A 17598-nucleotide genomic window follows, 5' to 3' on the forward strand; every position below is an offset into this window, starting at 1 on the left:
TATAAATGCAAATGCAAAAATAACTTGAGTTAAACTGAACCAATCCTGCCAAATTTCATTACTTTCTTAGACAAGCTTAATCAAAAGCTAACTTCCAGTCTGTGAGCTATAACTTACACTGCAGGCACAAAGAAGCCAGACCATTAGAACTAAAACACTCCCTAGCAGAAGAGATGTTCCTAAACTACTGCTGTGTTGACAGCGAGAATGCACAAACTCTGCTTGCAGTTTATGAGCATTAAGTTATAATGCCCCATTTGCAGTCACTATAACAATTTAATGCCATTAGAATAAGTCTCAGCTTAAAATGGCCTTAATGGACCCTATACTGCTTTCTTTCCCAATTACATCTATTGGGGGAAGTCTTACAGACCTTGCTGAAGCTTAAAGAACCACACTGACAACACTGTAGTATCTATGAAATGATGCATTCCCCCTCCCTGGCCCTATTTTCTATCTCATATCTGTAAATTCCTCTAGAAGAAGGTAGAGGAACAAGCAGAGCTGATCTACATACTAATTTTGAAAAAGAACCACCAAAAATAATAACAATCCACAGAGTTTCTTCCAAACTTGTTAACCGTGAATCTCTTGAAATGGTTTATTTTGATAGTCCTTGAATGGTGTTGTCATACAGCATAATTAGGGTGTACGAAACTATTATGAAAACACCAGCGAAAGGCACTCTCTCGCATGCTGATGGCTGCACCGCTCGCTGCCTGCTCTGAACTGCCAAGCTTCCCACAGAATGTGCTTCGACTGACCAGCTGATTTCCAAACATTGACACCAGGCATATGGCGCGGAGTCAAGCCTTGGGGGCGAGGCACAAGGGGAGCGTTCCACCAAGCAATCAATTAGAAGTAATAGCCATTCCCTTCTCTCATGAAGAGGAGCCTCTATTCCCACCATAACCCGTTGCCAGCCAGCACGCTGCTTCTAAGTATTTTGAAGGCAATAAAGCTTGTGGGAAGCTCAAGCGAAAACTCTATAAATCTGTATCACAATGATTAGCCATAAAGAATGCTAATTAAGGAGGGATTGCAGAGTTAATGGACATGGAGAAGAGCCCTGCCAAAATCTTAGAGCTCGTCTGTTCGGGATCTGACAAACCCAAGGCAATAAACCAAGTAGGTTCCTCGCCCACTATGCCTTTTGCACAAGCCCTCCTCACATGCAGCGGGCTTCCACATGGGAGATACGGGACACATCATCTGTGGTGCACAGTGTGCCATTTGTATGCCAGGGTTTGCTGCATGAAGGGTACATGAAGTTTGCTCATGCTGCAGCGACCGGAAGAGCGGAATGTTTTGAGGAAGAATTGATATAACGTGTGAGCTGGTAGGTGAAGCTTTCTGCTTATATTGTAAAAGAACAGTGATAATACCGGGGGGGGGGGGGAATCTTAGTGCGGAAAAACAACCCAGATAAAACTGTGACCTAAAGAAAAAGAAATGCGCTGGCCGTGTTGGCAGCTCATGCTGAGCCATAGTTGGTGCAATGTGTTTTAGAATCATAGCAACGCAGAACTGTTGAGTTGGAAGGGACCTCATGGCCCATCTAGTCCAGGCCCCCTGCAATGCAGGATATGTTAATGGCTAATGTTTCTTATATTGTACATAGTATACAGTGTTTAAAGCTTTTAAAACTAGAAAGCAGTTTAGAAATAGTTTTAAAGTAAATAAAGACATAAACAAACATGCGCAAACTGGAATGAATCATTTGGGCTCCACCCACCCATCTTTCTTTGAACACCTGGCAGGAGGAGGACACTGGAAGTTTTTTTCACTTAGTTTCCTTTAAACTCAACTTGGTTTTTTTTATCAGAACCTGGGGTCATGCTTTATAAGTCAGTTTCAAAAGAAGGCAACTTCAAACCAGTTAGCATGAACCACAACCCCCAGTATGAATGCAGCAAGTCAAGCTTAAAGAAAACTGAAAGTACAGTGGAACCTCAGGTTACATACACTTCAGGTTACATATGCTTCAGGTTACTCTTCAGACTCTGCTAACCCAGAAATAGTACCTCAGGTTAAGAACTCTGCTTCAGGATGAGAAGATAAATTGCGTGGCGGCGGCGCTGCAGCAGCTGGAGGCCCCATTAGCTAAAGTGGTGTCTCAGGTTAAGAACTGTTTCAGGTTAAGAATGGACCTCCGGAATGAATTAAGTTCTTAACCAGAGGTACCACTGTAAACACTTTCAAAGCCCTCTTTTTGGCCATGCAGGAGTAGGAGAAGGGAAGGCTAAATCAGCTTAGGCATATTGATCAAAAACCATAATTTGACACAGGGGTGGGGAAACTGTAGCCCACTGTATGTTCCTGAACTAAAAACCCCACCAACCAGCTCTTACCATTGACCATGGTTGGGAGTTTAGCATGATGTGCAGGTGCAACCACAGCTACTCTGAAACCATTGTTCCTTTTCTTTGAATGCCTGTGAAATGAGGACAGAGACCTTTGCTGTCTGTTCCATATTTTGGGATAAAGACAAGCAGTAGCTTTTCAGTCACTTTATGGAAGTGAGTCATGAGCAACTTACACCCGCCAGGAGCAATGCCTCAATGCCTTCCATATGAGTTGCACCAGTAAGATTTGGGGCATCACATGGCAGGACAGAGTCTCAAACAAAAATGTGCTCCCCCAAACCCACATTCCCAGCATGTTCACACTGTCTCAGTGATGTGTGCTGGCTTGGTCAGGTCTACAGAATGGAAGATAAACCAAAAACAACCCCTTGTGTTGCAATAAGAACTAATCACAACAATGCAAACACAACACGTAGGCTAATAGTTAGTAGAAAATAAATAACAGAATAATGATATCATTCAAATTATAGGAGTAAGCCAATCAAAGTTCTTATACAGTGGTACCTCGGGTTACAAACGCTTCAGGTTACATATGCTTCAGGTTACAGACTCCGCTAACCCAGAAATATTACCTCGGGTTAAGAACTTTGCTTCAGGATGAGAACAGAAATCGTGCTCCAGCGGCACAGCAGCAGCGGGAGGCCCCATTAGCTAAAGTGGTGCTTCAGGTTAAGAACAGTTTCAGGTTAAGAACGGACCTCCGGAATGAATTAAGTACTTAACCCGAGGTACCACTGTATACAAAATAACAGAATGGTAGCGAGGACCGTCAAGCTGTGTGTTCAAAACAGATGTCTAAGGACAGTATCACAGTAGTCTTTCAAAAGTAACAACAGAAGATGTCTCAAAAGTTTCATCGGTTGTATGCCTTGTATCTTATTTGCAGCTGATGAAGACTATTACGAAACAGTAGCATCATTCTGGAAACACTGTCCTCTTGAGGCTTTTGAGACATCTTCCGCTGAAATGTTTGAAAAACTATTGAGAGACTTTACTTTTGAAGCTACGTTGCTGCTGCTGCTTACTGGGAAGGTAGAAGACGAGGGACGGAGGCAGCGATGAGGCCAGCACTGTCCAGACACACAAGCAGAAGTGTGGGATTGTCTCCCACCCCCATCCTAAAATCTAGTGTGCATAATAACTACTAGCAAGAAAGAAATAACTACTGGTACCATAAGATGTAGTGGTGGCTTTAAAAGAGGGTTAGATCAATTCATGGAGAGGATCAGTCCACCAATGGCTACTAATCAATGGCTACTGGTCATGATGGGGGCCAGTGGGTTATTGGTTCGTTTTTGTTTTTGATTTTATTATGTATTCTGTGTTTTTTATGTTGTGAAGCACCCTAAGATCTACAGATGGAAGATGGTATACAAATTTTAATAACAACACACAAACACACCTTCTGTATCTGAAGCATGCCTTGGAATACCAGTAATTCATTTTATTTATTTTTTCATTTATTTCCAAGGAGCCCAAAGTGGCATGCATAGTTCACCTCCTCTCCATTTTATCCTCACAAGAATCCTGTGAGATAGGTTAGGCTGAGAGCCAGTGACTGGCCCAAAATCAGCCAATGCATTTCATGGCTGAGTGGGGATTTGAACCTTGGTCTCCCAGATCTTAGTCCAACCCTCTAACCACTACACCACAGTAAACAACATTGGGAGGAGGCCAATGCCTTCATGTCCTGCTTGTGGACTTCTGTGGAAAAGAGGACTATGTGCACCTTTGGCCTGATCCAGCAGGGCTCTTGCTATGTTCTTAACTAGCAGCCATCTCCTGTTGAGAATTTATGTCACTGTTAAGCTTCTCAGACTTATGATTTGAGTTTTCCCCACATGGCATGACACCTCTTATTTATTGCAACATATTTATCTGTGGTTCTTTATTGTTGGGCCTGCTTTTACTTCTTCCTTAACCTTATTAACCCTTGATATCATTTGACAGCTTAACACCCTCGATTACTCTGCAACATTCACGATAAGAACTGACACGGAACTAATAGCAGCCTTTTTATTTCCAATCTACGAGGTCACATGAAACTGCCCTTGTCTGAACCCTGCAAGATTTCCTATAGGCGTTTCTCTTTTTCTGTGGGTTTTCAACTTAATGTGTCTCTACAGGTCTGTCTGGATGTTAAAAATGGAATCAGATTCCTGCTAACTTTAGTTACTGATAATGTACCCCTTGGAATATGAGGAGTAACTTTTCCCTTTAGTAAAAGCCACTGGTAATATGATATGAAACCACTTTTGTGATATTCTCTTCAAGCATCATGGCATTTAAAAAGAAAAAAAGGAACATCCACAGATCTTTAACTTGAAGGTATCTTTGATTTTCGCAGTTTAAGTGGGAGACTGGAATGGCAATGGCTATTCTCTTGAACTAGAATGCTGGGTTTAAGTAGGACATTAAAGCAACAGCATGATAGGCTGATATCCTCGGCTCAGTTGTTCAGCATGCATGGGTAGCCTAAACGCAATGAATTCAGGTCAGTAATTACAGATGATACCCATCATAATGCACCATGCAACCAAAGCAGTTATTTATTTCACATGAGTGACAAGGTTCAGGCCTTCCAACTAAATTGGGCATTAAATGAACACAAGAGTCTCTCAGCTACACAAATATGAAAAGGAGAGCTTAGTGCAGAAAGGGTAGGATGGCTTTGAGTGAAACTACGACCAATGCAGGAGAAAGAGCTTTCTTCAGAATTAGTCTATAAACACACTAAAATCTAATTGACCAGAAAGGCTTGCTGATCAGCCGCTGGGATGAAACAAAGTGCTATCTGCACAGAATTTAAAGCGAATTTAGCTCACTAACAGCTCTAATTTGCAAGCTGTCTGAATCATTGGCAGGAGCATGAATTACCAATTTCACAATGTTGGTGCTCTATTGCAAATCTTTTGATAATGGGCTGAGTGGTAGCATACCAAGTTGATGTTTTGAAGCAGCCACCATGTGCACGTATAACTAGCATATCATGAGCTCCATGCTTTAAAAAAGAAACTGGCCAGAAACTGGGTGCAGATGCAGTTATATGATCCACTAAGCACAGAACTCTTTAAAAAAAAAGTAGGGACATTCAGGATCACTTCCCTACTCCACTGAGTCTCCCAAGAAGAAAGGAAGTGACCTGGAAGAGAGGAAGCCACCATTAGCTCTGCATTGTGTTTCTGAGTGCTAACAATAGCCAAGGAGGCTGTTGCCACCAAAGAGCAACTGAGCAAAGAGGGTCCTGAACTGCTGTAGGCATCACAAAGCAATAATCGAAGAAGTGGGGCTGTTAGGTCAACATCGTGCCAGCCAATCAGGATGATGCTGCCTTGCCAGTCCCCTACTTCTTTAAAGATACCACTGTAAGAACCTTATATCTCCTCAGTCACCACTTACTTCCCAGCATCCCATCTCACTAGTCACCACTGTGCATAAATGTGTTGACATGCAACATACATGCACATGCAATATCCTCCCATTCCTTCATCACTTCTGTATATGGAACTATGTAGCAGGTTAGGCAACATGGTACCTCTCCAGATGTTGTAAACTACTGCATCTCCTTTCAGTCCCATCTGGCATGGCCAATGGTCAGGGGTGATGGGGAGTTGTAGCTCACAACATCTACATAGAGGGCACCATGTTAGTTTCCTGCACTACATGTTGTAGCTCTGGTGGTTACATCTTCCACACTCACCAGCTATTCTTTTAGTCAGATAAAAAAATGATGAATAAAAGAGGGGGGGGAGAGAAATGGCAAGATACCGTTGCTTTATTAGAAACAGTTCCAAACATTTCCTGTGCTGCAAGCCAACCGCACTGGGAAGAGAAAGATCATGGCCGGATGGCTGTAAACATCTCATGTTAAAAATAATACACAAGTTTCAAACTAAATCAAAAGGTTGCTAATTCACACAAAGTACTAGAGATTTAGACTTATCCATTTGGTATACAGTTCAGAAATGCATGGAATGTTGTAAAACATGTAAACCGCAACCCAGCAGTGATCTTGCCCTGTTGCTGGCAGTCTCTGTTGTTTCCCACACAAAAGCCCAAATCTGACCCTTCTATGAAACTTTTGCATTAGTAAAAATAGAACAGCTGGGAAATCATGGGCACTTCTAGGTTTTTGCTTTAAAAAAAAGGAAGAAAAGGAAAATTACAAACAAAAAATAACAATCCTTTCTCTGCAGCTTAAGTTCTGAGTAATCACCGCATGTCAAGACAATTACATTTTGTCCTCCTTCATGAGTTGTTTTGACAGCACTTTTCAAATGTTATGTAAAATGCAACCTAAAAGGGAAAGAAAATGCAACTTCCAAGATGCATTAAGTGGAAAATTTTTATTTTTGTTCCCCCCCCCCCATTTTTTTTAAAGAGGAAGGCAGAAATGTTAATCTCATATTCCTACCGCCCCCATTTTCCCTATACTTAGAGAAAATATTAATTTCCGTGTCTGTCTTTAATACAATTTCCTGACTGAGTAGCATCACATGCAGGAAAGAATATTTAGAAGTAGACAATGAAAGAGCAGAGAGCTATAAGGAGCCTTTCCAGAAATGCATAACATGTAGGGGTCTAGCTACAACCCTATGGGTGACATGTCTATATTCATTATGGATATGTGGTTTCAGGAACATGGAAGAATATGTCTGAGCTCCAGAACAGAAACCTCCAGTGGGTACTCCTTCATTTGATGTGTCTAAACAGAGCTTGGATGGCCATCTGTTAGGGCTTCTTTAGCTGTGATTCCTGCATTGCAGGGGCTTGGATTAGATGGGTTCCCTTCAACACTACAATTCTGTGATTCTAAATTTTTGATTATAATAAATAAAATAAATAATAAAATAATTTAAATATTTATACCCCCTTTTCAATTAAACATACCCAAAGCAGCCAACAGCAACAACAGATTAAGATTTTAAAATAAATAAAATAAAAACAGCAGACATCAGATTTAAGGAAATAAGCAAGCGGAGTTAAAATAGGACAACAAGCAGATACAATACGAATGGTAGTGAGAGCATAAGACCAGTCATCTTAAAGGAGGGAGACACCGAAGCAAAAACCCGTCAAAGATGGGGTGAGGTGGCCCTCTCTAAGGCGAGAATTCCACAACCAAGGGACAGCCACAGGGAAGAACAATTCTGAAATTGTACAGAACATCCAAGCAGATCTTAACAAGCGTTATGCGCAAATGTAGCCATTGAGAGGATCCAGCTATAAGTCACACAAACTCTCATCCTGTTTCATCAAAGCCCTTGCGGAAAGTAAAGGTAAAGGTAAAGGACCCCTGACAGTTAAGTCCAGTCGCAAACAACTCTGGGGTTGTGGTGCTCATCTTGCTTTACTGGCTGAGGGAGCTGACGATTGTCTGCAGACAGTTTTTCCGGGTCATTTGGCCAGCATGACTAAGCCGCTTCTGGAGAAACCACAGCAGTGCACGGAAACACCGTTTACCTTCCCACCAGAGCAGTACCTATTTATCTGCTTGCACTTTGACATGCTTTAGAACTGCTAGGTTGGCAGGAGCTGGGACCGAGGAACGGGAGCTCACCCCGTCACAGGGATTCAAACCACCAACCTTCCGATCAGCAAGCCCTAGGCTCAGTGGTTTAGACCACAGTGCCACCCGCATCCCTTTGATAAAGGAAGTGAGCAGAAAAACATAGCCCCCACTCTTCTTCATGAATTCGACTGTAGCAAATACCCTGTGCCCCAGTTTCAACAAGCCACTGCCCTCTCCAATGGGAAAGTCCCATTTTGCATATGACAGTCCTTGCACACGGCTTCCGCTGACAGGGCTGGTTAGGGGAATCCCACCTAATGACTGGAAAGCATCAACAAATGCTCTCAGCAGCTGCCCCATACCCATTCCCTACCCTTGAAGACATGCCAGGCCTAAGCTTCAACACCTTTTTAAAAAATCAAATTATAAGCCACCGAATGCCAAGATAGGCTTATGAGTAGTTTACAACTATAGAAACCTTATGCAATTGGCATTATAGATCTCCCTTGCTTTTAGTTATATTTAATGGGCAGGGAGTTGGGACATTTTAGCATCTGCTATATGTTTAGCTGTTTAATTGGATTTTTGACAGGACATTTTCTGTGGGTGCTTTATCTGTTATTTCCCACCCAAACTTTCATAGATTCATGCAAGCAAGCAAGCAAGCAAGCAAACAAACAAACACTTTGTTTAAGTCCCTGGGGATGAGTAACCCCAGGAAACCCCTTTTTCCTGGGGGGATGGGGAGAGGAACTATAGATACTCTGATGGTATTCCCAGAGCTACCAAAAGAGGTTTGGATGTTCATTTCATTTGAGCAGCCAAATTCTCCAGGCAGGCTGGAAATTATCCACCTTAAACTTGGGCTTCTAATGCGTAGCTCATTCCAGAAGACATGCTGTGCAAAATGAAATCACCAATACAGATCGACAACAACAGGGATGGCAAGAGGCAGGGAGATGTTTAAAAAGAAACAGAAAAGCAGGTTGGAGGACAAGCTGCAGACATTTTCTACAGCTGATATATTTAAATGGGTGGAGACTACAAGAGGAGAATCATAGAATTGCATGAATTAAAGAAACCCAAAGGCACTCTCAAAACTAGGGTGAGCACAAAGTCGCATGCTGGGAAATGGATTTCAATCCGCTGAGGGATGCTGCATATGAATTCTTGCATTATTTGTGCTCCCTAAATGACTGGACCAACGAAATGTATAATTTATACTAATATGAACTGTATGACTGTTCTGCATTGTATAGCTGTGTTTTGTACTGTTATTTAATGTTGCTATCAAAACTGAAATAAAAACATTTATTTTATTTTTTAAAAAACAGAATCTATCTTGTGATATTTCTCAGGGAAGCTGGACATCTGGAGTTATTTGTTTTGGTCTAAGTAGGGCTACTTGAGTGCACTTGACATGTGGTTCAAAAGAAAATGTCTAAATATAAGAATTCAGAATATTACCCAGTTACCCAATTTCTTCTGAAAGCATTCTGTTGGGTTGAGGGGAGGGGAGAAGAGATTTAAAAAAAGAATACTAAACTTTTTTCTCCCTGTGAAAAGAGGCTTTAATTAACATGGCTGGGGGAAAACTCATTGGGAATTTCTTAGCCCCCTCTGGTTAAGCACAAGGCTTTTGCAAAAAAATCATCTGGCTGGCTAATGACTCACTATTAACCTGTGCTTTGAAGGGAGCTCAACATCAGCCCAAACAAGGATAATGCTTTATTTTTATTTTTGGTCACAATGTGAAGTAATAACCATTCTCATGCACAGCAGAACAGTTGTGACTCAACTGCTGTGAGTTGGAGATGTAAAAGCAGAAGGAAAGAGAAAAGATATGCCCACACAGATTTTCATCAATAGTTTCTGCACATCTGACGCAGCGCATCTCATTGCAGAGAGTCCCACAGCTTGGTAGTAAAGTACATGCTTTATATGCAGAAGGTCCCAGGTTCAAACCCTGGCATCTCCTGTTAAAAGGAACAGAGAATCAGTGCTGAGGAGGATCTCAGCCGGAATCTCTGGACAGCCACTGCTGGTCAGAATAGACAATACTGAGCTACATGGACAAATAGTCTGATTTTCTGTAATGCAGCTTCCTGTATTCCTACAATCCACATAAGCATGCTTCCCCCACCCCAGCTGGTTATGGCCCTCTTGCTAATCCAGAACTTCCAGGAGCAATGGAGCCTGTGCAACTCTGCACATTTGGCTTCCAATTGTAAGCTTTGGTGACATTCCATGGGAAGAAATATTTGCTTTGCCCCAGAATAGACTCCACACTCTTAGGCCTCATCTGCACTATACACTTAAGGCTGTATTATACCACTAAATTATAGCTTCCCCCAAAGAGTTCTGGGAAATGTAGTTTGTTAAGTGTGCTGAGTGTTATTAGGAAACCTATTCCCCTCACAAAGCTGCAATTCCAAGGGCTCCCTGGGAAGTGGTACTGACTAGTAAATCACTCTGGTTGTAGCTCTGTGAGGAGAGCACAAGCGTCCTGACAACTCTCAGCACCCTTAACCAACTACAGTTCCCAGAATCCTTTGGGTAAAGCAATGGCTTGTATGTGGCAAGATGCTGCTTTAAATGTATAGTGCAGATGGGGCCTAAGTTGTTTCCTAAAGTATCTGAAATATACTCGGAGTTGAGAGTGGATTTCATGCTCTTTATTCAGCTCATAGTGGTGAGGAGGAGTGGAAGTTCCCCCAGAATGTCTGCTTTATATACATTATTTACACAATGGGCCCCATGTGATTGGCTAATTCCAGGATTCTCCTGTGGGCCAATCAGGTTGCGGATTCACCTCCACCTGGAGCTGGATTGGGTGGCTCCTGTGGACCAATCAGACTGCTGCATTCTGGATCCTATTCAACTCAGTACATATCACCATCCAAGCAGAAACCTGGGTGAGGTAGCTATTTATTAGAGAGGCAATGTGCTGTAGCACTTGGGCTAGGATTAGGAAGACCCAAGTTCAAATCCCAACTCCAGCCGCAAATCTATTGGCTAAACCTAGTCATTTTCTCTTGGCCTGACCCACCACAGAAGGTTGTTTCGGGGAAAATATGTGGAGAGAGAACTATGAAAACCTATGATAAAAATGCAATTAATCGTAGTAAAATAATAATTTGGACATACCTAAAGAATTGATGGCTATAAGCAAGATACGTAGGAGATTGATGCAATTTAAGATTTTCATTACAACAGGCCACCATATTATCCTAGGTCGAATAGTAGTGGCTTCTTTGTATTATTTTTTAACAAAATGCATATGCTATTTAGATGCTTATTAGAACAAACAAACAAAAAGTCCCTCTTACTCACATGGATTGTTGACCTGTTATGATGAGCTCAATTACAACATGACCTTCCTTTATAATGTTATTTGTACAATTAGCGTTTCACATGAGACCATTCAAGCTAGCATATTTCTCTTGGTGTATCCCACAAATTATGCTGAGATGCTATCAGAAACTCATTACAGTTGTTCTTGTACCAGAAATTCTCAGCTAAGTCATCAAGAAAGAAAGAGAGAAAGCTGTTTTTACTGTCTTTTTGCCCTACTGAGCAGCATGAACGTATTTTTCTACTTTTCCCAACCATAAGGTATGAAAAGTGATGCTAACATGGGTACTGTTAATTTGTTAAGACTTCCTTAATGGAACAGTTCTCTTCCATGTTAATTGGCTGTCATTGAAAGCTTCAGCTATCTAAATAAAATAGTTTATTCTTTGAAACAAGAAACTTTGATTAAGGTTTCCAGATTGGCTTATACTATACATATCATTCACTCTGCTGGTAATAACCATAGCTGTCAACTTTTCCCTTTTCTTGTGAGGAATCCTATTCAGAATAAGGGAATTTCCCTTTTAAAAAGGGAAAAGTTGACAGCTATGATAATGACCCTAAAAATAAAAGCTATTAGGCCACTATAACAATCCTTACTAAGAACACCTGGACTCATTTAGGCACGTTCCTCTACCCATCCCAATTTCAAGTCGCAAGCAGTGCTCACACCCTGTGCTTCCAAAGTTTTATAAAGGATAACCAGAATCAAAGTGGACAAGATAGCAGAGATTTGTGACTGTACCTCCATCTTCTCTGTATACACCAGCCTTCTGCTTTCTAGAAACAGCGAAGCTGTCATGAAGTCAATCCCATTTTTGAATACATGGTGACATCACTGAGGGCAAACAAAGTGAGGGCATTGCCTATGAGCTTTTTTTGCCTTCAATGATGTCAGCGTGCAGCCAAATCTGATTAGTTTCATGATGATCTCATTATATATAGAAGGCAACTTTTGTAGAACAACGGCACCCAAGCAGCAAGCAATTGGAGCTGCAAAGAGATGTTTAAAAGTGCCAAGGAGGAAAGTACCGATGGGGAAAATTCACCCACAGGAGGACATACTTAAGTGACTGCAGAAATGAACCTCTCTTTTTTTTTTCCTTTACTCCTTTCCATGTGTTTTCCTCAAAATCAATTTTTAAAATGGCATGTTTAATTGGAGAGAAAAATATACATGAATCATGCCCTCTTTTGGCTCAGTACCAGTTTATATAATAAAAAGTGCTATAGAAATGGTAAACAATGTGAAATGTTATAGGACTTGCACGCCCAGAAAGCAGGAAGCTGGACACCTGAACAAACCTGAGGCAATTTTGTGCATATTACATCCCACTATTTTCTGACAGACTTTTCCTTCCATTATGTGATACAGGAAAAGAGGGTTATTTTATTATATCACCAAGAGGACAGGTTTCTTACGGCTGCTAACTGTAAGCCCAGATCCTGGATACAGACGCACACAAGTATCAACAAATACAAAGAAAAACATAAGGTTTTTCCTTTACACTTTAAGGGGAAAAAGCTTCACACAGCTTCCTCCACTTGACCTAGCGTAAATTCCATCAAACTTCAAAAACAATACTTGGAGGGGCTGGAGGATGCAGTCCGGAAATTGAGGAAAGACTTTTCACAAAGTTAGGAAATCTTTTTTAGAGAGAAGACTTCAACTGCCTCACAGTTGCATCGAAACGATGTGACTTGATGGTAATTGGATAAATAATAAGATCTGGAGAGGGGGGTGGCTGAGAATAAGGTACATTTTATGGTAAAGAGAAAAAGATGTCATCTTCAGAGATACTAAAAGCATAATGTAAATAATATCCACAGATAAATAATTAATTATTGGTTTAATGTTTAAAGCTGTAAAATGCCCTACAGTTTACATCCAAAACATTTTAAGGTGACAGGGAAATCATTTTTATTGTAATGACAGTGAGCTGTCCATGGTTGACTGGTTTAGGTTTTATCTTCTCATGTTAGAAAAGGTTTCTGTTTTCTTTGGGAATTCAATTATCAGAGGATGTTTAATAGGACAGGGAGTCTGATTCATGCCTTTCAGGAACTACCAATATGAATACTGTCCCATCATTAAAGAAAAGAAAGAGCATGATTATAAAGCTGTGTTTTTCCTAAACAATTTTGGTTTATAACTCGTTTTTAGCACTGTCTTTAAAATGCAGGGGCAGTCTTCCTGAAATTTCATCCAAATATTTAGAAACATGGAAGTGAAGCAAAAAGAGAGAGAAAGTGGGGATGGGGGGACTTCAAACAGAAGACAAGACATGATTTCATTGTAGATTTACTGTATTTCTTTTAGAAAGTGCTGCTGGCTATCAATAAATATTTCTTTTTAACATTGCCATTATAGAGTGGCAAGGATGAAAGGATGGAGTTGCTTTAAGAGAGAGAGGGGTGGGGAGAGAGACTGAGGAAAAGTACAACAGAGATAGGGTCCTATTGTGTAATAATCAGTCCACATTTCAATGAATAAGTAATATTTTTCACAAGCTGAAGTTAGATAGTGGATTTATTTAACCTCTGAGGGTCAGGTAATAAATACTAAGTGAATTATTCAACCCAATGGCTAATCAATACAATTCAGTGATATATTTTTTGTGTTTCATAAAAGGTTGTACACTAAAGGCAGTGAGCAATTATGGAAATTGGGCCCGAGTGGCACTCAATTCTCCTGTTACTTGAAACCCCGGCACCACTACCTTGACAGCAAATCGATTAGTGCGCTCGTGAAGCAGCTCTGTGACCTCTGACCTGCTTCCAGCTCCGTCTGACAGCCTAGAGAGTATTTTATATTTATTTTATTGAATTAACTCCATCTTGCCTGCATGGCGCTCTACACATACAGTAGTGATGGAACAAGGAGGCTACAGGCCTGTTAGCTTAAGGATATGCTCGGTAGGTTCAGCCAAGACGAAGCAGAGCAGATTCCTTTGTTGCAGGCTTCAGTGCATTCTACTTTGCTTGGAAAGGGGGCATTTCCAAGTACATCTGAAGATTAGCAAATCTTACATGACACAAAGGGGTCCCTTACCAAATAAAGGGCTCTCTTTGAAAGGATGTGTTTTCAGGCACTAGATAAAGCTTAACAGTCCAATCCTCACCAGGTTTACATGAAAGGAAGCCCCACTAATTTCAGTGAGACTTCTCCCCCCAGCAGTACTGTCTTACTAGTGTAAAAGGAGACCACTAAAGATTAATAGCATTTTCCACCAGGAAATTACAATCAACGTAAACCACATAAAGCACTTTGGGGACCATTTAATTGGTCTAGCCATGGCACCCAGAGGGCCCAGTGGCGCCAATGACAAGGCTTATCATTGTTCTCCGCTTTGAGAATTATTGTGAACTTAAAAGTGGATTATATATATTCCCCCCCCCACATAAACCAACCAACCAGCGAAGGTTGAGGCGCTGTACATATGAAGCCTACTTGAAGATGTGATTTCCCCCTGAGCAAAGATCAACCACGATGCAACTTCCTCTGGGGCCAAACCCACCAGAGCAAGTGCAAAAGATCAATACAATACAAATGCTGCCAGGGTAGCCTAGCAGGAGAGTCCTGTCTTCCTTTGTTCTAATTTTCGGGCAAAATTCCAGACACAAAGGCTTGCTCCAGAGAGACAAAGTTGACAGACAGCAATGCCTTGCTCTCACATCTACGCACTCGGTTCTGGTTCCTTTCAGGCACTTTGGAGACTCCCTTGAAAACCTGGCGGCACCACAGACATCTGCTGTGTTAACAATTTGTGGAGTGTTCCATTGTAAGGAATTCCATATTAAACACATAAAACATCAACAGTGATTAAAGCAAACAGATATGTGCAATACAGCTATCTAAATGTTTCCAGGGTGCCATGGAAAATCTAGAATGGAGAGAGGAACTGTGTAACTGTGTCAATATGTGGTGATGGCAGCATGGCTCTCCTTAGGGTTTCTTAATATGTGAGATTCAGGAGTGGCATCCAGCTGAGCTGTTGATCTAGTAGAGGCTGCTAATGGAAGAGGAGAGGAGGTGATTCTGGCCTATCATATGCTTCACCCTTTGGGGGATCCTTCAAAAGAAGATTGGGCAGGGTAAGGCCGGGAGCTTCTGGAAGACGGAAAAAGAGCAGCTCAAAATGCCTCCTCCTCTCTTCCATTAGCAGACATGTTCCACTAGATCAAAATGCAAGGGCACCAAATGATTATAGCCCAGGGTTGTATTCTGACTTTCTTCTTACCCGGAAGGCGGGCCTGTATGAATCCAATATATCTCTCAACATTTAAAAGAAATTTACCCTTCCTCTTCCATGTATCCTATGTTTTACATACACTTTTTCTACACTATTTTTCTATTGAGTAGAACTAGTTCTTACCTGAGTCATATCCGCAATATTAAAGTGACTGACTGACTGACTGCACAAGAGAAGCAAGGTATTCTCAAAATGGAAACTTGTCAGAAACCAGCCCTAACATTACTACCCAGTATTAAGCATTTAATTCCAGAAAACCCTTTCGCACATTTATGACTCCAAGCATTAAGCCACAAATTATTATATTTGTCTCCTTTGCTCTCAAGAGCTGTACATGTTTCAATATTATTTCCATTCTCAGAAAATGCATTTTCAAAAGTTATTTATTTTGCACAGGTTGTCATGCTGTTATATTGTACTAGTTAAAATAAAACTGCTGTAGGCTTCTGCGTACATTTATGTCCCCTACTACACAATGCCACAGGAAGCAAGATGTTTCAAGTTTTATGCGTTTTTATTTTAAATCTCAACATCATCCTTTATCAGAATTGGTTATTTTTTTTAAAAAAAGCAGTAAATTCAGTTACCTAAAGTAATTTGGCTGTAAAACTGCCTTCATATGTTAAAAAGCGTAGTTTTCTTCTTAAAAAAAATCATTTTACATGTAAACTTGACTCTTTTTTTGGTTTGCTATCAAGTTTCAACAGAGTTTGCACTATTTAAACCTCTCACACACACCCATCATACTTATTCAAGTGGTGGCTAATTGTGTATAAGGAGCATTCAAGCTAACATGGTTACCTTTATAACATCTGACTGCCAAAACATTAAAAATGTTGTTACATCTTTGTTACATAATTATACCAACATTTATTTTTGTGAGGCATTCTTCCCACTAAACAATTTCTCCATAAACTGTCATAGATCTCAGTTCAGTCATTTCTTATGACAACAGGAGCACCAGCTTGACACAATGCCAACAAAGGCTGTTCCATTCTTGTGATAGAAGCAGATCCATGTGTGCATTTGTTTGTTTGTTTATTTAGACACAGGCTGACCTGCTCCCCTCCATGGAAAGGAAAGGGCTGGTCTTTGCAGATAAGAGCTATGTATGCATGTTGCAGCTCTGGTACTGGGTTCAAATCCCTACTCAGCCATGAAGTTCACTCTGTGGCTTTGGACAACCCACTGGCCCAGTGTACATGTCAGATTAAATTATAGTTTATGGTTCCATATGAATGAGCAGCCTGCCAGTGCACACAGTCCTCAAAAGCCTGTCGTCAGCTCATACTGCAGCCATGCCAGGAAGGAAACATGCCAGAGTCTTGATTATGCCAACATGCCAACCTGGACTTGTGGTTTGATTCCTCCAAAAACAAACCTTGGTGTCCATTCATGATTTGTTTAAAAACAAACCAACCATAAGCCTGGGTTCATATGTAGGCGGTGGCTTGTTTCTTCCATGCTGCAGGAGTGGAAAAGCGCAAATCACTGATCATACCTGCATGCTGCTCATTCACATTACACCATAGTTTATTTTAACTATGGTTTCATGTGTTGTATGAACCAGACCCCTCTCCCTGAACTCCCTACCACACAGCATTTTCTTAAGGCAAAATGGTAATCCATGCACATCACCCTGAACAGAAAGGTGGGATACAAATGTTGCTGGTATATTAGAGAGTCTCTGTCCAAATTTTACGGAAAGCCAAAAGGGATAATGACTTCAAATGGGGAAAATAAACATCTACTCATCTACAATTATCTATAGATCTATAGCTTGATGGTCATTTTCACTTACAACACCTTGCAGTCATTAAGTAACCAATCCATGTGCTCTGGTGTAAATTGAGAATTACAGAAGAAATTTCAGGTTTGGAAAATCCCCGGGCCCACCACAGTAGCTATCTATGTGAGCAAAACAGAAAGCAGTTAGATTCTTTCCTTTAAAAGAATGGAAAACAAGGAGGCACACAGGGAAAACAACAATGTGGTAAAAGGGCAAGATTCAAAAGATCATCTTTCAAGCCATAGAGATATTGTCACAAAATGGAAATCTGACCTAAGTGAAGCCAACAGAAAGGATATGGTTATAGCGAGCACAACAGACTCA

At 41.0% G+C, this 17598-nt stretch overlaps 1 protein-coding gene across 8 annotated transcripts in view; it reads right to left on the minus strand.

Annotated features, from left to right (window-relative positions):
* EBF1 (EBF transcription factor 1) overlaps positions 1–17598 on the minus strand; it is a 386228-nt gene that overhangs the window by 294311 nt on the left and 74319 nt on the right. The gene's annotated exons all lie outside the window — the stretch shown is intronic.

The sequence above is a fragment of the Podarcis cretensis genome (genome assembly GCF_951804945.1).
Source record: "Podarcis cretensis genome assembly, chromosome: 2".
In the NCBI taxonomy this organism is placed as follows: domain Eukaryota; kingdom Metazoa; phylum Chordata; class Lepidosauria; order Squamata; family Lacertidae; genus Podarcis; species Podarcis cretensis.